A 26,063-nucleotide genomic window follows, 5' to 3' on the forward strand; every position below is an offset into this window, starting at 1 on the left:
CTCCGTTTGTCTGTCTGTACCTATCTATCCCTCTCTCTGACTCTATCTCTGTCCCTGTATATAAATAAATAAATAAATAAATAAATAAATAAATAAATAAATAAATAAATAGATGCAAGTTCCCATGTTGACGTGACCCTGATGCATGGTACCTTCCATAGCCAATGGGAATAACTGTGATCCTGAAACCAAATGGTCACACATGAATAAGTTAGAAAATATGAGAAGGCAGAAGCAATGTGTGGGAGATAGGAGCATGGGGGACATCAGAGGTGGGAGACGCCATGTGGTGTTGCATGAGGGCAGAGACCTACCTTGGGGTGGGGGACAGGGAGGAGAAGAGGAGGCTTGGGACTGAGCCCCACCATTGCTTGCAACGCTGACAGCAAAGGGCTTCTGAGTGGGCGGAACTGCAAGGGGCTCACTGTAACTAGCCCCGAGCCTGGGATGGGGTGACGGGCATGTGCTCAGCAGTAGAACACAGGTCTGTGGTGGCTCCTGAGGCTCTGCCCATGCCACCTGCGCTTGCAGAAAAGGCAGCTTTGCCACCCTTGTCTATGATCTGTGGCCACAGTGAGCCTGGGAGCACTTGGGGCTCTGCAGTCAAATTGATCCTCTGATGGACACTGTCTTAGACACTTTCATGGCTGTGCTTATGACACTGATGCTGAGGTGGAGGTACATTATGGAAATGAAACCAAAATGAGCCCAGGAAAAATATCCCTGGTCTAGGAGCACTGCCCAGCCGCTCCTGCCAAGTCCCCAACAGCCGTGAGCTCTAAAACACTGACCAGTTGTTCCAGCTTTATTGGCTGTGTTGAATTTTATAGACTGATGTTCCGTTCTCCAGTTTCCAATATCCCCAGACTACATCTTTCTGAAGGATTTTATTTCTGCCTCAGAGTATGCACAGCCTCCCTCACCATCCGTTATTCAAACAGCATTTCTTAGCTCATCTGAGGGAGAAACAACCAACACAAACCTGGGAAGGGTGGGGGCAGGGCAAGTGAATAGGGTTCTGTTTCATGCTGATTGACTTTGTCCACCATATTCTTCTGATTTGTTGAGATTTTCACACATTTTTGTGAGTCCCCACCCAGGCGGTGTGGCAGGCCCACTGTCCTAAAGCTCCGTTTCCCTGCAGAACAATACTTGTAAGGTCCCCCGAAGTGGCAGCCCCGCTCTGGTGCTTCCCAGCTGTGTGGCCTTAGGTGTGTGGCTCCACTTCTCTGGGCCTTTTCTCGTCTTTAAGATGGAGCTATCAGCAGTACCCGCCTACTCTGTGGAGAAAAGTTCATGAGCTGCTGCCCAGAAACCACTTACATGTGCCAGGCACATTACAGGTGTTGGTATTAATGACACCTGTTGTCATCATGTATCTTATCCTGTGTAGCCCCAGTCTGGAGCAGCAAGATGTGAAGGGTCAGCAGAGGCCAGAACAAGGGCTCTGCCCAGCAGGGCTTGGGGAGCGTGTCTGGACCCAGATGGCTTCATGGTAGTTGGAGAGCAGGCGTGGAAGGCACTGGAGATGCCCTCTCTGCAGGCTTGGCCCCAGGAGTCTGAGCCCCTGAGAGGCCCTTACAGCCTCGGGCTCAGGGTCAGCTGCAGTCCTTGGCAGGTGGGGGCGGGAGGGGTGTCCTGGAAGAAAGGAGGGTGTAAAGGACAGCTTCCTGCACTGCCCACACCAAGATAGCAGTGGGATATTTAATACCACCATCTTGAGCTCTTTGATGATTATCTGGCTTTTGTCCTAAGTTTTCAGGGAGTTATTAATACGGAAAACTTTAAATTACCCTTTTTTCTATGCAAATACAATTTCTAAAGCCATCTAGTCCTACCATTCTCTAGTCCTGCCTACCAGACTTTACAAAGAGAAGTTATGACTTTATTCTCTGGGGGTTTTTTTAACGGCTTCCAGAAGTCCTTACAGGAAGTGGGGAAGGGGGAGTGTGTTGAGAATGGGGAGGGGTTTGCCAAGCACACATGAGGACACAGGCCCTCACCACTGTGCAAGGGAGGACAGGCAGCTCCACATGCAAGAGAACTGGTATCACATTCCAGTTGCCATGGCAACGAGATGCCTTGTGAACTTGGAATGAAATATCACATCATTTAGGGATCATTAGCATGTGAGAAAATTAAAATTGGGCTCAAAATCATGACTTCAGCTTGCCTTTCCAGCCCTGACACCAGCTGCCCTAAAGTCCTACACAGGATCTCTTGCTGAAAATCAGGGGTTTGGTGAGATGTGCAATGTGATATCCCTTTCTTCTTATGCCAAAATTACAGTCCCAATTGTCCTCAGCACCAAATACTGCCAGAGAATACCAAAAAAGTGGGTGGAATTCTCTGTAACTTTCACTTTAGATAGAGTTTGTTTTAAGTTATTTTGTGACATGGGTTCCTATTTGTGTACTAATTAACGCTTTTACCATTATTATTCCAAGTCGGATTTGAATTCACATTTTATCTCCTGTACTGTTGAAGAAGACAAAATTGCCTTTCAGTGATTGCTCCCCATGCTAGGGTTGTATTATCCCAGATGCTACTGTGTCATAGTTGGACAGTTTTCCAAATAAACCGTGAAATTATGAAAGAGAGGAACCTGTTAAGGGTTCAGTTCTAAAAAGACCTCAAGCTTCTCATCCTGCATGCTGTCGGTAGGTGCACTTTGGTACTTAGGAGGGGAGTTCCCCGGCTCATGAAATCAAGGGAAATAATTTCCATTTTTGACAATTAACTATGCTATAGACTCACTAACAAATCTTCTTTTGTTAAGTGTTACTAAACACAAGAATTAAACCCAACAAGGTTTTTGTTACAAGTTAGCAGAGCAGCTAGGTCTCCCTGCCAAAAACTTCTTTCTCCTCTTCCTGTTGTTACTTTGAGTCCTGTTGCTTTAGGAACACAGTGAAGCCCCATGCCTCCAGGGCATCCCCACACTTCCTCAGGTTACCTCTCCAGCCCAAGACTCAGCTTCCCAGGGTGTTCGAGGTCCTGGGACAGGGTCCTGATGGCAGCAAGAGTCACAGGGAATTGGGTTTCACTCTGTTGGAGTGGGTCCCTCCAGCAGAGAGGTGCTGAGACCAAGGGAGCATCACGGGGGCTGAGGGGGCAGTGGGCACAGGGTCAAGGGCACTGGCTTTTAGATTCGTCATGGGGCAATAGCACGCCTCCTTGGATGAGGAGTATAAGCTCTCAGCACCTCACCTCCTCTGTAAGGTGGGAATGACATTGTACCTACCTGAAGGAGCAGCGCCTGGTACATAGTGAACAGCTTTCTGTAAGGGGTCAACAGCCCTTGGGGTGATGGTGATGTTGTTGCAAACATCAGGGACAGAGGTGAGGCTGAAAGACCCTGCCCATGTATGACAGTGCTGTATACGGGTATACGGGCTAAGAGGTCGGGGTCGTGGCAACTTCGGTGAACAGAAAAGGCATGAGGAAAACGTTGACCCTTGTATTTGTTTCATGGATGACTGAGTTTGACCTCCAGATTATCAAATTTAAATCAAGTTCTTCAACTGCCTTACTTTTTGAGTAGAGATGTATTGAGTCATCCAAGTTCACCTAGCAAGTTAGTAGAGAAAGAAGAGAACCAAGAACTCCCGATCCAGGTCTAGAGGAGGTTTCTGAAATGAATGGACAGCTTTCAGGGACTGACCACTGAGCCTGGGAGAGGGACTGTCTGCCTGACAAGTCTAGGGAAGGAGCTGGAAAAGAGACATGCAGGATGCATCTCAAAGGGTGGGGGGCATCCTAGTGCAGGCAAGAGCATGCAGTGGGGATATATGCAGACAGGTGGGTGAGGGTGAGCTGAGAAAGGCCTGTGTGCCAGGCAGACAGTGTGAACTCACACCAACTGAGTGCCACAAGCTACTCCTGCTTCCCCATTTCCCATCAGGGACCTTGAGGCCCAGAGAGTACTAAGTAATCCCTGACCCATGTCACTGGCTCTGCCACTGCAGCCCACCCTTCAAAGTCACCCACAGCTTTGGGCTGTTTGTCCAGCCAGGCATGTTCACCACTGATGCAGTGACTTTTCCCCGGGAGACTTCCTGGTGCGGAGGGAGGGCTCGGGAGCCATAGTAGGTGAGGAAGTCTTGGTGGCTGCTGGGCTGGGTCTGCCCTGCTCCCCCGATCAGCAAGAAGCCCAGTGGGGCTTCTCTTGCAAAGCTGGCTGAGCCTCTGGCCATCAGAACACCAGGCCACTCTCTCCCCTCCCCTTAGAGAGTAGGAAACAGGATCACCCAGAGCTGCCAGAAGAGCCCAGGGTCAAGAGAGCAGAGAACTCAGGTGATCCCTCCTTCAGTCTGCTCTGGCTTCTTGGCACTGGACCCACCCTCCGCTTTCTCCCAATTGTGCTTCCAGGCCTGCCCCATCCACATTCTGTCCAGAGGCTACTGTTGCTCCCTCAGCCCTTGCAAAGGGATCTGTCTGCACCCAGCACCCTGCCTGGCCTTCACTTTGAGCTCCACAGAAAAGGGTCTGGCCACTTTTCTCCAAGCCACACAGCCTCACAGACATTACTGAATGTCCACTGGGGACCAAGGCTGTGCAGAACTGAGGACACCAGTGTGGTCAGGATGCCAGGCCTGACCTCATGGAATTGACAGGTCTCCAGCACCCCGACTCTCTGCTCTAGGCACAGACAGCCCCAAGACCTCGAGGGCCAATGGGAATATGCATGGTCCATTTCCCGTCCTGCAGCCTCCCTGCAGGTTCAGCTGGGTTCCTTGCGAACAGCTGCGAGTGACCCAACTGAAAGTTCACCAACAGCAGCCCAGCACAGCAGTGCTTGGAGCTTAGTCATCCTGTTTATAGTATCTGCTTCCAGGATCAAGAAACACAAAAGAGATGAATAGACACTTCTCCAAAGAGGACATACAGATGGCCAATAGGCATATGAAAAAATGCTCAACATCACTAATCATTAGAGAAATGCAAATTAAAACCACAATGAGATATCACCTCACACCAGTCAGAATGGCGCTCATCAACAAAACTACACAGAATAAGTGCTGGCGAGGATGTGGAGAAAAGGGAACCCTCCTGCACTGCTGGTGGGAATGCAGACTGGTGCAGCCACTGTGGAAAGCAGTATGGAGATTCCTCAAAAAACTGAAAATCGAACTGCCTTTTCACCCAGCTATCCCACTTTTAGGAATATACCCCAAGGACACCATAAAACGGCTCCAAAAGGAGAAATGCACCCCCATGTTTACGGCAGCATTGTTCACAATAGCGAAGATCTGGAAACAGCCCAAGTGTCCATCAGAGGACGAGTGGATTAAAAAGCTTTGGTACATATATACTATGGAATACTACTCAGCCATAAGAAATGATGACATCGGATCATTTACAATAACATGGATGGACCTTGATAACATTATACGGAGTGAAATAAGTAAATCAGAAAAAAAACTAAGAACTATATGATTCTATACATAGAAGGGACATAAAAATGAGATTCAGAGACATGGACAAGAATGTGATGGAAACAGGGGTGGGAGGTGGGGGGAGGGGGGATGGGGTGAAGAAGGAGAGAGGGGTTGGGGGAGGGGAGGGGCACAAAGAAAACCAGATAGAAGGTGACAGAAGACAATTTAGCTTTGGGGGAGGGGTATACAGCATAATCAAATGTCAAAATAATCTAGAGATGTTTTCTCTCAACATATGCACCCTGATTCATCAATGTCACTGCATTAAATTTAATAAATAAATTTAAAAAAATAAAAATAAAAAAAAGAAACACAACTTAATACAAACATGTATTCTTTGGATGTTTCTTCTAGGTCGTATGCAACAAAATGTCTGGTGTAAGCACCCTGCAAACGTGGGAGAAGGTTATCAGTTCAGCACATGTGGTGTGCTTCTCAGAACCTCTGTACTTGGAATGAATTAATTACATCCCAGTAATTAAAAATTGCTAATAAGTTATTGAGCGGGGAAAGGCTCACATTGCATTGATTTCACTCATGGAAAAAAGTTGCAGCCTCCGAGGCCCCCACAATGGTCCCTGTTCTTCCCTGGCACCTCTGCCTCCTCATCTTAGCCCCTCAACCACTGACAGGCGCAGGCTCTCACCCTAGAGCTTTGTCCCCATGTCTCTCCAGGTGCCATGTCAACACTGTCCTTCCTTTCTTTCCCGGGCTCCCAAAACGCCACCTGCCCTGGCTGCCTCCAATTCCCCAGCCCCTTCTGCACACTGCCCACCAGTGTCTGCGTCTGGCTCCTTCCCCCATTGAGATAATGTCCCTCCTTCCCAGTGCCGAGTCCAGTTGGAACTTTTCAGGCCTGTCTTTCTGTATACCTCCCTCAGTGGCATTTTAGTTTTCTATCAGTAACCCCCCATGGCTTCCATGGTTTACCTCCCACCTCTGACTCTTTACAGGCCTCTTTTTCCCCTGCAAGCTTTTTAATATTTTTTTTATTAAAGCATGCTTGGCGTACAATATTATATTAGTTTCACGTGTACAACATAGTGACTTGACATTTTTATACATAATGGAGTAATCACCACGCAAAGTTAAGACAGTATTATTGACCCGACTGTGTCCCCTGCACTGTGCACTGCATCTCTGTGGCTTATTTATTTTATATTTGGAAGTTTGCACTTTTTACACTCCTGTACCTCTTCCCTTCATCTCCCCACCCCTTCTGGCAACCATTTGTTTATCCCTGCTTCTGTGAGTCTGTTTTTGTTTTGTGATTTTAGATTCCATGTACATGTGAAATTACACAGCGTTTGTCTTTCTCTGTCTGACTTCTGTTACTCACGGGAGCTTTTCACATGTGGATTCCCCTGGGGTCCTCCTGAGGGCGCTGCTTTTCCTTCCCACCCCTCTCATGGTCCAGCCCTGCTTGACATGCAAATAAGATCCAACTGTATCTCCATCCCTGGCCTCTCCTCGGTGCCTCCAGGTTCCTGGAGTCTGCCAAGGCCCACGGGCACCTCACATTCAGTGTGTCCCCAGTGAGCTCAGCACCTCCCTGCTCCCTCTGCCTGAGAGCCTACCTTCCTCACACAGCCTCTGTCTCAGTGATGGCAGCAAAGCTCCCAGCACCCGGTCTGATAGTTCTTCAAACCCACCTTTCTTCTTTTTTTTTTTTTTTTTTTTTTTTTGTTCCCAAAGTAACCTTTCTTTTATTTTTTTTTTTTAATAAATTTTTATTAATGGTAATGGGATGACATTAATAAATCAGGGTACATATATTCAAAGAAAACATGTCTAGGTTATTTTGTCATTAAATTATGCTGCATACCCCTAGCCCAAAGTCAGATTGTCCTCCGTCACCCTCTATCTAGTTCTCTGTGCCCCTCCCCCTCCCCCTAACTCTCTCCCTCCCTCCCTCCCATGTCCTCCCTGCCCCCACCCCTGGTAACCACCACACTCTTGTCCATGTCTCTTAGTCTCATTTTTATGTTCCACCAATGTATGGAATCATATAGTTCTTGTTTTTTTCTGATTTACTTATTTCACTCCTTATAATGTTATCAAGATCCCACCATTTTGCTGTAAATGATCTGATGTCATCATTTCTTATGGCTGAGTAGTATTCCATAGTGTATATGTGCCACATCTTCTTTATCCAGTCTTCAGTTGAAGGGCTTTTTGGTTGTTTCCATGTCTTGGCCACTGTGGACAGTGCTGCAATGAACATGGGGCTACATGTGTCTTCACGTATCAATGTTTCTGAGGTTTTGGGGTATATACCCAGTAGAGGGATTGCTGGGTCATAAGGTAGTTCTATTTGCAGTTTTTTGAGGAACCACCATACTTTCCTCCATAATGGTTGTACTACTTTACAGTCCCACCAACAGTGAATGAGGGTTCCTTTTTCTCCACAGCCTCTCCAACATTTGCTATTACCCGTCTTGTTGATAATAGCTAATCTAACAGGGGTGAGGTGGTATCTCATTGTAGTTTTGATTTGCATTTCTCTAATAACTAATGAAGCTGAGCATCTTTTCATATATCTGTTGGCCATTTGTATCTCTTCCTGGGAGAAGTGTCTGTTCATGTCTTCTTCCCATTTTTTTATTGGATTGTTTGTTTGTTGTTGAGTTTTATGAGTTCTTTGTAAATTTTGGATATTAGGCCCTTATCTGATCTGTTGTTTCAAAATATCATTTCCCATTTAGTTGGCTGTCTGTTTATTTTTATATCAGTTTCTCTTGCTGAGCAAAAACTTTTTATTCTGATGTAGTCCCATTCATTTATCTTTGCCTTCACTTCTCTTGCCATTGGAGTCAAGTTCATAAAATGTTCTTTAAAACCCAGGTCCATGATTTTAGTACCTATGTCTTCTTCTATGTACTTTATTGTTTCAGGTCTTATATTTAGGTCTTTGATCCATTTTGAATTAATTTTAGTACACGGGGACAGGCTGTAGTCGAGTTTCATTCTTTTGCATGTGGCTTTCCAGTTATCCCAACACCATTTGTTGAAGAGGCTTTCTTTTCTCCATTGTGTGTTGTTGGCCCCTTTATCAAAGATTATTTGACCATATATATGTGGTTTTATTTCTGGGCTTTCTATTCTGTTCCATTGGTCTGAGAGTCTATTTTTCTACCAATACCATGCTGTTTTGATTATCGTGGCCCTATAATATAGTTTAAAGTCAGGTATTGTAATGCCCCCAGCTTCATTCTTTTTCCTTAGGATTGTTTTGGCTATTCGGGGTTTTTTATAGTTCCATATAAATCTGATGATTTTTTGTTCCATTTCTTTAAAAAATCTCATAGGGATTTTGATGGGAATTGCATTAAATTTGTATATTGCTTTGGGTAATATGGCCATTTTGATTATATTTATTCTTCCTATCCAAGAACAAGGAATACTTTTCCATCTCATTGTATCTTTTTCGATTTCCCTTAACAATACTTTGTAATTTTCATTATATAGGTCCTTTACATTCTTTGTTATGTTTATTCCTAGGTATTTTATTTTTTTTGTTGCAATCGTGAAGGGGATTATATTTTTGAGTTCGTTTTCTAATATTTCATTGTTGGCATACAGAAAGGCTATGGACTTTTGTATGTTAATTTTGTATCCTGCGACCTTACTGTATTGGTTTATTGTTTCTAATAATCTTTTTGTGGAGTCCTTCGGGTTTTCGATGTATAGGATCATATCATCAGCAAAAAGTGATACCTTTACTTCTTCTTTTCCGATATGGATGCCTTTATTTCTTTGTCTTGTCTGATTGCTCTGGCCAGAACTTCTAGCACCACGTTAAATAAGAGTGGAGAGAGTGGACAACCCTGTCTTGTTCCTGATTTAAGGTAGAAAGTCCTCAGTTTTATGCCGTTTAATAGGATGTTGGCTGCTGGTTTATCATATATGGCCTTTATCATGTTGAGATATTTTCCTTCTATACCCATTTTGTTGAGAGTCTTAAACATAAAATTGTGTTGTATTTTATCAAAAGCCTTTTCTGCATCTATTGATAACATCATGTGGTTTTTGTTCTTTGTTTTGTTGATATGGTGTATTACGTTAACTGTTTTGCGTATGTTGAACCATCCTTGAGATTCTGGGATGAATCCCACTTGATCATGATGTATTATTTTTTTAATATGTTGTTGTATTCGGTTTGCCAGTATTTTGTTTAGTATTTTAGCATCTGTATTCATTAGAGATATTGGTCTGTAGTTTTCTTTCTTTGTGCCATCCTTGCCAGGTTTTGGTATGAGGGTTATGTTGGCCTCATAAAATGTGTTTGGAAGTATTGCTTCTTCTTCAATTTTTTGGAAGACTTTGAGTAGAATAGGAACCAAGTCTTCTTTGAATGTTTGATAGAATTCACTAGTATAACCGTCTGGGCCTGGACTTTTATTTTTGGGGAGGTTTTTAATAGTTTTTTCTATTTCCTCCCTGCTGATTGGTCTGTTTAGGCTTTCTGCTTCTTCATGACTCAGTCTAGGAAGGTTGTATTGTTCTAGGAATTTATCCATTTCTTCTAGATTGTTGTATTTGGTGGCATATAATTTTTCATAGTATTCTACAATAATTCTTTGTATATCTATGATGTCTGTGGTGATCTCTCCTCTTTCATTTTGGATTTTATTTATTTGAGTCCTGTGTCTTTTTTCCTTGGTGAGTCTTGCCAAGGATTTGTCAATTTTGTTAATCTTTTCAAAGAACCAGCTCCTTGTTTTATTGATTTTTTCTATAGTTTTTCTGTTCTCTATTTCATTTATTTCTGCTCTGATTTTTATTATCTCCTTTCTTCGGCTGGTTTTGGGTTGTCTTTGTTCTTCTTTTTCTAGTTCCTTAAGGTGTGAGGTTAAGTGGTTTACTTCGGCTCTCTCTTATTTGTTCATATAGGCCTGAAGTGATATGAACTTTCCTCTTATTACTGCTTTTGCTGCATCCCAGAGATTCTGATATGTCGTATTTTCATTTTCATTTGTCTGTATATATCTTTTGATCTCTGCGCTTATTTCTTCTTTGACCCATTCATTTTTTAGAAGTATGTTGTTTAGTTTCCACATTTTTGTGGGTTTTCCCCCCTCTTTTTTGCAGTTGAATTCTAGTTTCAAGGCTTTATGATCAGAAAATATGCTTGGTACAATTTCAATTTTTCTAAATTTGCTGATATTGTCTTTGTGGCCCAACATATGGTCAATTCTTGAGAATGTTCCATGTACACTAGAGAAAAATGTATACTCTGTCGCTTTGGGATGAAGTGTCCTGTAGATGTCTATCATATTCAGGTGTTCTAGTATTTCGTTTAAGGCCACTATATCTTTATTGATTCTCTGTTTGGATGACTGATCTAGAACCGTCAGCGGTGTATTGAGGTCACCAAGTATGATTGTATTTTTGTTAGTTTTTGTTTTAAGGTCAATAAGTAGCTGTCTTATATATTTTGGTGCTCCTTGGTTTGGTGCATATATATTAAGGATTGTTATGTCTTCTTGATTCAACTTCCCCTTAATCATTATGAAATGACCATTTTTGTCTCTGAGTACTTTTTCTGTCTTGTAGTCAGCATTATTAGATATGAGTATTGCTACACCTGCTTTTTTTGGGGTGTTGTTTGCTTGGAGTATTGTTTTCCAGCCTTTCACTTTGAATTTGTTTTTATCCTTGTTGCTTAGATGTGTTTCTTCTAGGCAGCATATAGTTGGATTTTCTTTTTTAATCCATTCTGCTACTCTGTGTCTTTTTATTGGTAAGTTTAATCCATTTACATTTAGTGTAATTATTGACACTTGTGGGTTCCCTACTGCCATTTTATAAATTGCTTTCTGTTAGTTTTGTATCTAGTTTGATTCTTCTCTTTTGTTTTTCTATCATTTGTATTTGTTTGTTTGTGTTCCATACTTCTTTCTTCTGTTGCTACCTTTTTTAAGTCAAGTGTTTTTGTGGTGGTTTTTTTAAGGGTAGTTACCATTAAGTAATGAAAAGGGTACCTACCATATTCATTATAGTACCCTATCTTATAAGTATTTCTGCACTTCATCGTCCTTTGCTACTGTTAATCTCCAACCTCTCCCCCCTTTTTTTCTTTTGTTGTCACAGTTTAAGTTTGGTTTTATTGTGTTCTTGGTGGAGCTGTTACTTGTGGTGTTGTTTTCTTTTGTTCTTTGAATCTGGTTGGAAAACCCCCTTTAGTATTTCCTGGAGTGGGGGCTTTCTGCTGATAAATTCTCTCATCTTTTCTGTATTTGTGAATGTTTTTATATCTCCTTCGTACTTGAAGGATAGCTTTGATGGGTATAGTATTCTTGGCTGAAAGTTCCTCTCTTTCAGGGCTTTAAATATTGGGGTCCACTCTTTTCTAGATTGTAGAGTTTCTGCTGAGAAATCTGATGATAATCTAATAGGCCTTCCTTTATATGTTGTACTCTTCTTTTCCCTGGCTGCCTTGAGAATTTTTTCTTTGTCATTGGTTTGTGTCATCTTCATTATGATGTGCCTTGGAGTGGGTTTGTTGGGGTTAAGAAAACTCGGTGTTCTGTTTGCTTCTTGAATTTGAGGCTTTAGTTCCTTCCACAGGCTTGGGAAGTTCTCGTCTATTATTTGTTTGAGTATATTCTCCATTCCATTTTCTTTCTCTTCTCCCTCTGATATACCTATTATTCTTATGTTATTCTTTCTGATGGAGTCAGACAATTCCTGTAGGGCTTTCTCGTTTTTTATTATTTTTGAGTCTCTTTTTTCTTCTCTCTGTTGTGCCTCAAGTTGTTTGTCTTCTATTTCACTAATCCTATCTTCAATCTGGGCTGTTCTGTTAGCTAAGCTTGTTACCTCGTTTTTCAGCTCGTGAATTGAGTTTTTCATTTCTGTTTGATTTGTTTTTATAGTTTCAATTTCCTTGGTAATATATTCTTTGTGTTCATTGAGTTGTTTTCTGATCTCCCTATATTGCCTTTCTGTGTTTTCTTGTATCTCTCTGAGTATTTTTAAGATTTCTATTTTAAATTCTCTGTCATTTAGCTCCAAGTCTTCCAATATGTTAAGTCTTTTCTCCATAGATTTTTCCACATCTATTTGTGTTACCTCTCTTTCTTTTGTATCCATAATATTAGATTTCTTCTTTCTTATCGGCATCTGAGGGTGGTCTTGTTGATAGCACTAATTAGAATTAATAAAGAGTAAAAAGTAAAAAAAAAAATATTAAAAAAAAAAGGTAAAACACCCCACAAAAAAAACAGTAATAATTTATTATTTCCCCCTTTTTTCTTTCTTCTCTTTCCCTCCTCTCCCCTCCTCAGGGAAATATCATGCCTATAATGCAGGGCCTGATTTGGGGTGAAGAGTTCAAGGGGCAAAAAAAAAAAAAGGAAGAAAATCTTAGACAAGCATAAGATGATTTGCTTGTAAGTGATGGTCAACTAAGAGATATAATGAGAGGGATAAGAGGGAACCATAAAAAAGAACCAAAAAAGAATAATAAAGAAGAGAAAAAATAAAAATAATAAGTAAAAATCTGTTGTATTAAGTGGAGCGAAGACTAAATACAATGGAGACCTTGGGTTGGGAGGACCCAAAATGCCACAAAAATAAACAAACAAGAAAAAAAAATAAAAACAAAAGCAAATAAGAAAAATAAAGCCAAAAAAAGCCTTGAGTCCCAAATTAACTAATTTGTTCGTGATTGAGGATTAAATGGGAGGAAAGTACAATGAGAGAAGAAAAAACGAATAGAAAGGAAAAAATAAGAAAAAGAGAAAAACGAAGGAAGAAATAAAAAGGAAAAGAAAAAAAACAAAATAAAGCAAAACAAACAAAAAAAACAAAAGAGGAGAGAGTGAGAGTTAAGTGTTTTGGAGTATAACCTTAAAGAAGGGTTAGGATGAAGAAGAGAAATAAAATGTAACACTCATGGGTAGTGTAGTTCAAGAAAAGGGAAGCATAAGATGGGTAGAGAATAGAAGGACCGAGGTGGAGGAAATAAAGGCAATAAGATAGAAGAAACAAACAACAACAACAAAAAAAAATTAGTGGAACAAGTTGTAAAGTCTGTGGATTTTTCTTGATTTTGAGAGGTTATCTTCTTCCTTTTTCTTTTCTCTCCCTCTTCCTGGTCGGTGACTCTGTGCCCCAGGCTCTGCCCCTGTGTCACACTTAGGTAGGGATTTGCAGTTGATGGGATTCTATGGCAATGTCCTATAATTGGCTTTAATCTTGCTGGTAGTCAAGGCTTGTTGGCGTTTGCAGGGTCCAACGATGAGAGAGTTTGCTTTCCTGGATTCTCTCTCCTAGTCCCCCCTTTCTGAATTAGCAGCCTGGTGATCCAGCTATAAGGCTGCAACTGCTTCTGCCTGGGGAGTAAGAGGCTCAAAGAGCTGGGAAATCCCCACTCTATCCCCACTCAGTGCAAGGCTTTGGGAAAGGCTCTGGTAGTCAGGGCCTCCAGTGTAATCAGGCGGGGGTGGGAGTCAATTGTTGTCAAGGTGACTGTTCAGTGCCTATCATTTAGTTGGACCTCTCAACCCAGGCTTTCCACACTTTGTAGCCTGTTTTTGCTGGGAAGAAGAGGCACTAGTCTCTGCTTGCTACTAGTGTAGTATAGATCTTATTATCTGCCAAGTCCTTCTTGTTAGCGTTTATCCCTGAATATGGAGGCTCTATCAATCAGAAGTTGCCCCCGCCCCTTTAGCGAGAGGCACTAAAAAATATCACGCCTCTTGTCTTGGGTCGCTGAACTGAGAGAGATCTTATCAATTAGAACCGAGGGTTCACAGATTTCATGGGTTAAGCTAATTTCAGTGATTGGGTCGCAGCTGAGCTCCCGAAGGTATTTTAGGCTGCCTGCGCGCTCCCCTCTCCCAACGCTTGATTGTTAGCTTGAATGGCTGGGTGAGGTGCCCCGCCCACGGAGAGAATCTCCCAAGTAGGGGAAGACCACCCTGATGCCTCTCCCGCTCGCCCTGCCGCTGGCGGCTGGATCGCACCAGGCGCAGGATAATTGGGCACCCTGGGTGTGCGGGCCAGTAGGGTGCTTTGGGCGCGTGGAATGCCCAGGGCACGCGCGCGAATGGGGTGCTCCGGGCACCAGTGGCTGGCGACTCTCACTCACAGTTCGCGGGCCCCTGGGAACGTTAGCGGTGCTCGCTCTGCAACCGGACCGGGCGCGCGCCCGCAGCCGCTCGCAGCAGCTCGCGGCGGCGGCTCCCAGCGGCTCCCAAGTATGGGCTGACTCACCACAGGCGCACAACCTCGCGGCTTGAATGAATGCCCCTGCGGTAGCTTCCTCCACACCCTCGTCTCTCAGATTCAAGTGATAACAGTCCTTTCGCTATCAGTTTGTGTGGAACTCTGGAATGCTCCGAGGATAAATTTTTCTGTTTCTAGTTGATAAATTTGTTGTGATTTAGGGGAGAGCTGTCAGACGCGCTGCTCAAGGCGCCATTTCCGTGACGTCACTCCAAACCCACCTTTCATATGGCTTTAACAATGAGCTTTCCAAGACGTGACTTTGACCCTGCTGGAACCCTCCCGTCTGTCCATTCAGCAAACATACCCCTCCTGGAGTCAGGTCTGTCCTAGGCCCTGCGGTTGTGGCAGCCACAAAGCAGACAGCATCCCTGCCCTGTGCTGGTACCGTCTTATGGGAGAAACTGTAACTGAGAGGAAGTGTGTTAGGTGGTAACAAGGTCGTGGGAAGGATGAAGTCAGGAAAGGGATTAGAGAGTGCCTTTTTGTTCAGCTTTATTTTACTTAAAAAGATGTTTAATTACAGTTTATATTTAATATTATCTGTATTAATTTCAGATGTGCAGCATAATGGTTAGACAGTCATGTACATTGTACAGATGGGTCCCCCTCACAATATTTCCAGTACCCACCTGGCCCCATACCTGTGTATTACAATAGCATTGACTCTATTTCCTGTGCTGTAATCAAGATCTCTGTGACTATTCTGTAAATACCAGTTTGTACTTAATCCCTTCACCTTTTTTACCCAGTCCCCAATCCCCCTCCCTCTGTCAACCGTCAGTCTCTTCTTTGTATCTATGAGTCTGTTTCTGTTTTGTTTGTTAATTTATATTGTTTTTTAGGTTCCACATATAAGGGAAATTATATGGTATTTTTCTTTCTCTGTCTGACTTATTTCATTAGCATAATATGTCTAGGTCCATCCGTGCTGTCACAAAACGTGAAGATTTCATTCTTTTTTATGGCCTAGTTTCATTCCATTTTGTATATGTACCACAGCTTTGTATCCGCTCATCTGTTGACGGACCAGTGAGAGCTTCCGATGTGAGAAGTGACATTGAGCAAAAAGCTGCAGGAGGCTGGGAGTGGGAGAAAGGAGTGCACATGTCTGGGAGAGGAGCGTCCCAGCAGAAGGAATCTCCGGTGCAAAGACCAGATTGAGAGCTTGCCTGGCACGTTTGGGGATCCACACAGAGGCCAGGGTTCTGGAGCAAAGCAAGGAAGGCAGAGAGGTCCCAGAGGGAGTCAGAGAGGCTCTGGGACAGGTCATCCATCTAGGGCCATGGCCAGTGGAAGCCCAAACTCTTAGCTGCTGTGCTATATAATCCTTTAATTATTCCACAATGCCCGCCAAGGGATGACCTTGAAGGCACCACCCTTTTAGATGCCACCCGAGGAGCTGTGAGGATCTGCCAGGGCTGGGAGGGAAGACCTGTCCCAGCCTGTGGCCCAGCACCTCCAGGTTCATTCTCTATGTGAGACAAACCGCAGGGCTCGCGGATTTCCTCTGCGAGCCCCAGGCTGACCAAGGTGCTCTCAGAGCTTCTACCAAAAGGAGCTTCCCTTCTCTTATAACTTCTTGTCAGCCTGCCAGTGGGAAAATGTGGTTTGTCTTTCTATCCCTAGCTCATTGAAGATGTTCCACTCATTTTCAGATAAATGCCCAAATTGATGATCATGAGCTACATAGGACACATGCAGTCCCTCAAAGGTCCCCACGTGAGAGCATGGGAAACCTCGTTAGAGACCCCCGTGCAGATGAACCATATGGTCCAGCAGAGTTGGCGTGGATTCACGAAGAGCCTGCCCAAATGACATGGGGGCTTCTCTGTGGTGGGGGGCCATCAAGTGTGTTGAGAGAAATGAGGAAGGAAAGGGACAGAAGGAGCGGGATGAGGGGTGATTTGGAGCCTGTTGCTCCCGAGGAGGCTGCTTGAAGAAGGCCCTATATGGAGACAAGGGGTGCCCTTGGTCCAGACAGCAGAGAACCATTTGGTGCAGCCCATGGCCAACACTTGGGAGGCATTGGATGATGCTCAGGAGTCCAGTGTTTAATTACTGGAGTGAGGAGAAGTTGATTTGGGACTTAAAGTTCTCCCTTGTTGCATCTTCAGTTAGGATCAAGGCCCCCATATAGCAGCTGCTAAGTGACACGATGAATTGAATCTCTGTGCTCAAGCAGTTTATCTCATTATCTGTGTGACAAACTCAGCAGCTGTCAGAGCAGGCATGACTCAAACATGCTGACTCTGGGTCTCTGCCGGAAAGTGTTTTCTGTTTGCTGACCTGCTGAAGGAAAGGGCTCACATGCTCTTTTGTACACGTGCAATCTCTCTTGAGGCCTCCTGTTGCCTGGTGGGGATTTGAGGAGTTGAAGTGGCCAGCAGCTGGGAGGACAGGGCTTGCAGGAGTTCTGCAGGGGCCTGGAGGTCAGCCTGTCCTTGGCTGGTGGCCCTGCCCTCATCACCTTCAACCCCTGCAGAGGGCATGGCTGCTCAGCAGTTTGCCTGCTTTTTTGAATGATGAAACAATGTAGAGGAAGGAACACTTACTACTGTGTCAAATTAACTGAAATAAACAGGGGAGTCAGGGTGCAGATTCATCTGTGATCCAGGAGGAAGTAGGTGACTACTGACCACCAGCAGAGTGTCTGTGTAGGTAAACTACCCCCGTGGAATAGGCTCACCAAATGCACAAGTTTAACAAGAGCACAGCAGGCAATACCACACTGGGCCCATGGACCCGAGGGACAAGGCTCGGAAAGCAGAGGCCCGGCCCTCTCAACATCCTGGGGCTCACAGTGCCCCCACTGATTCCTTATTGTGAGTGAACTTGTGCCCAGTTCCATGCCAGATGCCACAGAGAACCAAGTACAGAACACAGAGTGTTTCAAAGCCAATGAAGGGAGACAGCTTCCCCACCCCCAGGTATGGGCTCCTGGTCCTCATGAGCCCTGCCTTCTGCCTTCCTCCTTGTGTGTTAACTTCAGCTTTGATGCATTTTGATCACTCATTAATGAAGGTAATCGGAGTGAAACTACTTTCAAATGTTCCTCCAAATGCAAGCAATAAAATCACTTTGCAGGTAATTAAAATCTTCAGAGGCAATAAACTCTGTTCACTTATTATATATAAGCAGGATGTCTAGGTGGTGTGTTTCTCTCTGTAGCTGGAAGGTAGGGCTCGTCCAGTGACCTGGCAGACATGTCTGTTTACTTGCCTTCCTTGGGGAATGTTTGTTTCCTGTCCACTGCCTGTTTTTTTAGCCACCCCCACCCACTTTGATTGGCTGACATGTGAGTGCAGGCCTGGGTCCTAGTGGTCCCACAAGTGCCTCTTTAAGCCTGACCTGCCCCATTCTGCCCTACTGAATTCTCTTACTACCTCCATTCTCCCTCTCTCTCTCTCTACCTCTCTGTCCCTCTCTGTCCCTCTCTGTCCCTCTCTCTCCCTCTCTCTCTCTCCCTCTCTCTCTTCCTCTTTCTTCCTCACTCCCTCTCTTCCTCTCTCTCCCTCTCTTTCCCTCTCCCTCCCTCCCCCTCTGATGGCTCACCCAGTGATTCATGTTTCCATTGAAATAAAACAAATTCAACATATTTTCAGTATGGCATTGCAGGGACCTTCCCTTGCACCCACCTCTGCGCAAGCCCTTGTAGCAGAGATTTAAACCTCTCTACATCTGAGCATGCTCACTTATTTCAGGAACCCTAAGTGAGAGCCCCTGAGAATGTAGAGGGTCTGATGGCTGAACCTTTCCTAATGGGCGGGAAGCTCAGGAAAGGGACACTTGAGAAAGCAGTCATCACAGAAGGAGCACACCAGAGTGAGGAAAAGGTTTCAGAAGGGGACAACTGGAGACAACAGGGTGGCAGTGGGCATGGTGAGGAAGGGTCAGCAACATATTGTCCCAATTATGTAGAAAGTAGGCTTGTTAGTTCTTTCCACCCCAAAGCGCAGACCTTCAAGGATTTCTTTCCACTGGTTAGCCACAGTGCTGGTTACAGAAAAGTTATGACCACTGAACCTGCCCCCATCAGTGCTGATGCTTTGTGACAGTGACCATGGAGTTAGCCATAATTCCAGTCTGGAGCATCTTTTCAGGGCCAAGGTGAGAGTAAATGGAGGTGAAACCTGAATAGACCGGTTAAAACAGGAACTAAAGAGAAGTTGGCTCCTGACAGAGAAAGCGCGTGCGCTTGGGGAAGTTATTACAAGAAACAGAAGCACAAGGGGACAGCAGCTGTGTTCTGCCCCCAAGGCGAGAAAATATCGTGAACTCTGAAATGAGATGAAAAATGGGATCATAAATTGGCCGCGGCACAGTCAAAAATAAAATGGAAGCTGGAGAAGGGAAGAGAAGAATGTATGGGCTCTGGGAACAGCAGCAGAAGCGCCTTCTCCATGTCAGCTGCAAAGAGCAAGGTTAACAATGTAGAAATCCAACATTTTTCTCTAGCAAGGAGAACAGGCTGGAAAACCTCTCCCAGAGTCCATAGGGAAAAAAAAGAGAAAAAAGGTTAAAAATAAAAATAATAATACTGTGAGAGAAGACGGTGGATATGTAGGACAGAGACAAAAAAAATAGCATACCAGTGATTGTCCATCTTAAAGACCCCAGCACAAATCAAATGGACACATTTGAAGAAAGATTTTTTTAATTGCTTTAAACAGAAAGATTTCTAAAATAAGTCCAAGTCTAGGTGCTAAAATTTCAGGATTTCAAAAAATATTTTTTAATATATTTAAATTTCCCAGGCAGAGAAAAAATATCTGGTGTTCTATGAAGGAAAAAAGATAAAACCTCTGGCCTTAGAGTTTTATGCAACATTACAAAGCAGGGGGGCCAAGAAGAACATCTATAGCATTTTGAAGGGATAAGCTCATAACCCAAAAATTTTATTCTTATTGAATGATGACCCCAGATGTGGGAACAACCAAAAGGATTCTCTGGTGGGCAAGGGCTCAGATAATATACCACCCAGGTATCCATTGCTAGAAAAAAATACTGAAAGATGACCCCCAACAATCTAGAGACAAATCAGAGAATTTGAGAAAGATGAAGTTATGGTACTCATGGCCTAGAGGTGAGCACAGGGACCCCTCACATGCAAAGTTTTCCAAAGGATTGTTTAAAGTGTAGTGACCCAGATGGCAAAGGGTGAAATTCAATGCAGTTTATTTCCTTGACTCACTTGTGGGAATTTCAACAGACTCTGCATAATTCTGTATGAAGTGTGTTAAAAAGTATGCATCCATCAGCCCAACTCACCAATTTTCCACTCAGTGCTGATCCCCAAACAGATGTTCTGGTTGTTCACACCCACACCTGGGAAACTGTGCTCCTGCCTTTTCTGCTTTGTCCAGGGACTGAGTTTCACCACTGACTGAGGTGGCTGACCCTAAGGTCAGACTGCACAGGCCTTCACCACCATGGCTAATGTGTGCCCTCAGGAAGCTTGCCTACACTGTAACTGAAGTAGAAAAAAACTCTCGCGTGTCCTAGTTTATCTTTCTTGAGCAATAATGCTCTTAATGATGGGCACATATGAGTGTGCCGGTGACATAGCTGGAGCAAGTTTGGAAGGCCTGCACTGTTGGTTATACGTTCCAATGTGGTTAATCAATAAGTAAAGATTGCAGGAGAGCTGAGTCCTCTTGCCTAAAACAAACAAAACAAAATACTAAGAAAATAAAATATCTGGCCTCTTAGAAGCTGGAAGTAGAGATTAGACCAGGCATGGCCAACATACTGTCCACAGGCCGCATCCAGCCCGAGTAATGAGTTTATGCGGCCCGCAATTAAATTTTTAATATTCTCTGCACAACGCACTGTGGAAATGAAATAAGTGGCACTTTTAAACATTATACATAAACTACGATATCTAACCATTGTACAACAATGAAAGTTAAAATCTCAGCTACTCAGAAATGGAAGCGTATTTGATTATTGGAAATCGAGATATTTAAGAATATAGTGATATGCGGAAAAGAATTCTGCATGTGACTAATCTAGAGTTAACTTCCAATAATTGGTCAAATGGATTCGCGATACTTTTTTATTTTTTAAAAAATTCCATTATAAGGATTTACAACTTTTGTACTCGTCTGTGCAATTTTTATAAGCAATTGGATAATGGAAAATATGGAAATTTTAAAAACTTGCCAAGTAATATTTAGTAATCTTCAGATCAACTTATATTTGTGAACAAACTTTTTCTTTAATAATCTAAATAAAAGTACAACAAGATCAAGATTGAATGATTTACATATGGAGACTGTGTTAAGAATAGCTACTACAGGTATAGAGCCAGATATTAAAAAAAATAATAGGCGATGCAAAGTGCCTCAACACGTCACATTAGTTTTTTTGTTAATTTGTTGTACTAAATTACTTACATTTCTTCATAAAAAAATTACATGACAAAACTTTGTTTACTTAAATGAATCGTTTTTGTATTTAACATTTTTTAATTTTAATATTTCATCTGGCGCATGAAAAAAGTTTTCTTTCTAATCTGGCCTGGGGGCAAAAACTGTTGTCCACCCCTGGATTAGACCCTTGAGACAGCCAGAGGTTACCATGGGGTAAAGCCACCCACAGCAGAAAAGGGGTCAACATGATATGGCCACCATTCATTGAGGCCTGCCAGATGCCTTGCCCATGCCTGAAGCTTTAAGGACATTATCTCATGTAATTGTCCTCCAAGTTGGCATCTTAGGGGCAAAGAGAGGCCAAATAACACCCATTTACTGAGCTGGTAAATGGCAGTGTGAATACTGGGACCTGCCTGCCTCTTTCACTGTGTGCCAGTGGCCAGTCAGCAATTAGGAGGGACTTTCCTAGAGAAGAAAACTTGACCTGAACATTGGAGAATGGGTGGCACTTGAATAACCAGGCATGGGGGCAAGGGCAGCAGAAGATGGAGATTCTTAATCAGCTTTGCTTAATGTTGCCAACATCATTCTTTCCTCTTTTCCTCAGACTCGCCACATGTGACTTATCAGACAACATTGGCCTGAAAAGAATCTTCCCCTAAAGGGCCATGGTAGAACGTAGAGTTTTCCACAAACATTAAGCATTGTCACATTCCAGTCATTTGGATAAAATGAATCCTATTCACACACATTTTGTCTTTAAACCCCAGTGACCATCTCCATGTGGCTGTGTGCCATGGCCACCAGGGTGACGAGCTCATTGCCAAGAAAAGTGCCCACCTCCAAGAAGTGAAACACAGAGTAGGTGGGCTTTGTTCACAGCAGAAGGGAGACCCACGTTTCCCATTCATTTCTTTCACTTCTGCCTACCTTCTCACCAGTGCCTCCAACCCCAGCCCCCGACCCCTGACCCCAACCCCCTGCCAAGTTTTAGTAGTGTGAAGGTCTTGTTTGTGTGCCAGGCTTGTCTCAGTAAACAGCCTCCTAGCAGTTTTAAAGTTTCCATTTTGAAGTTTGCGTCTCTCAGAGCAAACAGAGTGGAGATCAGGAAGACCAGCCCAAAGGGGGGGTCTATAGAAAAGGGAAGCCAAGCCCCATCACTAGGAAACATGGCTTCTCTCCCTTGAGAAATGCCAGCAGGAGCCCACATGCTAATTTAGAGAAACAGTTGGCAGGAAAACAGCCATACCCTTGAACGTGCACTTCTACAAGGTGGGGAAGAAATGACTCAAAGCAGAGACCCCTCCAGCTTCCTCTGGGTTCAGCTCCACAGGAACTCAGTTGGCTGCGACTCTAATCACCAAAATTTGCAACTGATTATTGTGATTTTATACTCTGGATGGGAATGGAGAGCAAGGTAATAATTAACGTAAAAAAACCATGCCACATGCCAGGCCTAATCAATCCTACCATGGCCCTCAGGATAAGGGCCATTTCTGTTATCATTTCTGCTTGGCAGAGGAGGAAACTGAGGCTCAGAGAGGTTTAGTAGCTTGCCCAAGACCACCCCGCTGGTGCGAGATAGAACAGCCATCTACCTAACATTTTGGTTTTAAATGTTAAATGTTGCCTTTGTTCCAACTGCTCTGCCACACTCTTGTATCCATAATGACTTTTATAATTAATTAAAAAAACAAGCCTGGAAATCATTCGACTTTTAGAGCACTCAATGGTTGTTGTTCACCACCTTGGCAGACTGTGCCCATGTTCATGTGTTCACATTTCTGCTCTGAAGGAGACTCATAAACAGAGCTGATCGTTACCTGGCTGTTAGCCACTTTTGGGGGGGGGGGGTAAGGACAGACAGACAGGAAGGGAGAGAGATGAGAAGCATCAAGTCTTTGTTGTAGCACTTTAGTTGTTCATTGATTGCTTTCTCACATGTGCCTTGGGGGGGGCAGCTACAGCAGAGCAAGTGACCCCTTGCTCAAGCCAGCATCCTTGGGTTCAAGCTAGTGAGCCTTGCTCGAACCAGATGAGCCCGTGCTCAAGCCAGTGACCTCAGGGTTTCGAACCTGGTTCCTCCGCAACCCACTTCAATGCTCTATCCACTGTGCCACCGCTTGGTCAGGCTGTTAGCCACTTTTGACTCATCAAAAGAATGGTGATGGTTTTTGAAAATGTTTGTTCCTTTGGTGTTTTTGCCTCTTCTACTACTCTATGCCTTCTGTGTATGTGTGATGACTGTTGTAATAACAAAGGAAGGAGGCCTCACATGAGCACTGCCCAGTCTGTTCCTTGGTCAGGATTGGCTGGAAACTGCATGTGCTCGCCCCAGAGGAGCCAGTGGACAGAGTGGGCACAGGATTAGGCCTCCCCACGTAGCCCCAGGGTGGCGCTGGGAGACCAGAAGACTTTGGGACAGACCAAGAGGGCAGCCCTGCATCCAGAGCAGGTGTGATTGCAGAAAGGGTCTTCTTAGGCAACATCATGCAAGAACATGCGAACCACACTGAGGTGGTCTGCACTTCACTCTACCTGTGTGTTCCCACTCCTGGCACAAGTGGTTGGTGGTCCTGCCCTCAACATCACATGGACCAAGTGTCACTCCTATATATTAGGCTTTGTTAGAAAAAATCTGGAATTCTTGTGTCTGGGCCATGCATGACTTGGCAGGCTTCAACAATTTGACATTTCATTCACTCAGCAAACACTGCTAGGCACCAACTGTGTGCCAGGCGTGGGTGATGAGCTGGGGACTCAGGAGGAGGGTGCTATGACCCTGCCCTTGAGGAGCTCATAGCATAGACACATGTAAACCACACACACCATGACAGAGCATGTCCCGTCTGTGTGGAAGGAGCCAGGGTGGCCTCCTGGAGGAGGTGCCATTCAGGCCAGGTATTCAGTGATGAGTAAAAATGGGGCAGGCAAAGAGAGAAGGAAAAGGCCATTTAAACTAAGGATTTGGCTGTGAAGACCATATGGGGAGCCACAAACCAACTACTGTTTCCCCAAATGTGAAGTTTAAGGCAGGAGAAGGAAGCAAAAACTGAGTCTGGCCTAGCCAGGGCGAGATCCTGGACATCAGGTGAAGGCTGCAAGGCTTGCTCCTGTAGGCAGGGCTTTGGGGTTTTAAACAGTCTGGTATTTAGAAAGATTCCCCAATGTCACTGTGGGTACTGGCTTGGGGTGGAGCGTAGAAGGAAGCATGTAGCTTATCCAGCAGATCGATGTGGAAGTGTGAAGTAGGGAAAGGAGAGACTGGAGAACTTTCAGGACAAATACATTTGGCAGAACCAGGACTGACTATGTAGGGAGAAGGAGGTGGAGTACTTATGTACAGAGTCCCGGCCTGGACAGACGTTGGTGCCTTCCCCACTGAGGTGGGGACACAGAAAGGGGAGCCATGTAAGCAGTGGGAAAAGTTAGGACTTGCCCTCAGGTGTGGATGTGGGAGCCTAGGGTCCTGCAGGACCTCTAGGGGAGAGGGCTTCAGTGTGTACAAAGAGCCAGCTTTCTAGACTTTGGCCCTTCCCAAAAAAGCTTTCAAATATTTTTTGAGTGAGCAGAGTAAGCCCTTTCTCCTATTCCTGCTGTATTAGAGTTTTCCAAAGAAACAGCCCACAGGATGTGCACACATAGATAGAGAACAGGATTTGTTATAAGGAATTGGCTTGTATGATTATGGAGGCAAAGACGTCCCAAATCTGCAGGCGGCCTGGCAGGCTGGAGGCCTAGGAAGAGCTGCTGCTCTGGCTCTTGTCTGAAGGCCGTCTGCTGGAGAGTTCTGTCTTACTTGAGGGAGGCTTGGTCTTCTTGTTCTATCCTGGCCTTCATCTGATTTGACGAGGCCCACCCATGTGGTGGAAGGCCACTGCTTTGCTCTAACTCCACCGATTTAAGTGTTAATGGCATACAAAAACACCATCACAGAAACACCGGCATAATGTTTGATGACATATCAGGTTCCTGTGGTCCAGCCAAGCTGGTACATAAAATTAACCACCAGACTTATTCATTGCAGGGTTGTTGTCTGCGCCTTCCTCAGGCCTTAGCCAGTTCTTGTTCAACCAGAAGTACTGCCCATCATGAGGTAGGCCTATGTGAAGTCCTTCAGTCAACAGGAGCCTAGTGTTCCATCTGGACCAGGTCCTGAACAGCAGAGGTACTGGCACTTTGTCAGGGGCACACCCATTGCCACTACACCAGAGAGTAGGATGCTGACTGGGAAAGGGACATTGCTTGGTGGGCAGTCAGAGGTGTGCTTCTGTGGGTGGAGCTCAGAGCGCATTCCTAGCAGCTGTGGCTGATGCAATGCTGTGAAGAATACTTCAGCTCCCAGAAGTCTCCTGGGCACACCCAGGAAGGGAGCTTGCCCGCCATAAGGAAGTGACTTAGCGCCAACCACACAGCTCCCTGATCTTTTCAACCATTGGCTATGAAGGACACGCTGTAACATCCTATTGGCTGAACCCATCTATATAAGCTAGCTTACTTCCTGAATAAAGTGGATCTGCGTCACTGAACCTGGTCCCCAGAGTCAGGTCTTTACATCTCCGTTGTCCTCAACCCTGGCATGACTTGTCCACAACTGGTGCCCAACGTGGGGCAGGGACCTAACCGGCATCCAAGGGACGGGTGAGTGACCTTCTGCAATGGGAAACCTCCCTCACTCTTGAGCCCCGCAAGCTCAAGCCCTGCACGCCCTATTGCAGAGTAGGCGAGTTGAAATTTGTGAAGAGGATCTCTGTACTTACTGGGAGATTCTCTCTGGTTTCAATCCCTGGATTGAGGATGTACCCCTCTGGGACCCAGACACTTGGGCCCCAGCTCTCTGACGTGTTCGTTCGGCCAAGGTACATGAGGGATGGGCCTTCCCTCTTGGCCTCACTCCTGCCTTTTTTGCAATACATGCCTGCTTGACCGGTGCTCCTGCTGGGGACCCTCCGCCGGTCCCTAAGGTCCTGCAGGCTGCTCCTCTTTCAGAGGAATCCCTGCCTCTGTATTC

At 44.6% G+C, this 26,063-nt stretch overlaps 1 protein-coding gene across 2 annotated transcripts in view; it reads left to right on the forward strand.

The window, feature by feature from the left end:
- The window catches only part of FSTL4 (follistatin like 4), a 539,950-nt gene that overhangs the window by 238,026 nt on the left and 275,861 nt on the right, over window positions 1–26,063 (forward strand). The window lies entirely within an intron of this gene.

Source organism: Saccopteryx bilineata, chromosome 4, assembly GCF_036850765.1.
Source record: "Saccopteryx bilineata isolate mSacBil1 chromosome 4, mSacBil1_pri_phased_curated, whole genome shotgun sequence".
Classification (NCBI taxonomy): Eukaryota; Metazoa; Chordata; class Mammalia; order Chiroptera; family Emballonuridae; genus Saccopteryx; species Saccopteryx bilineata.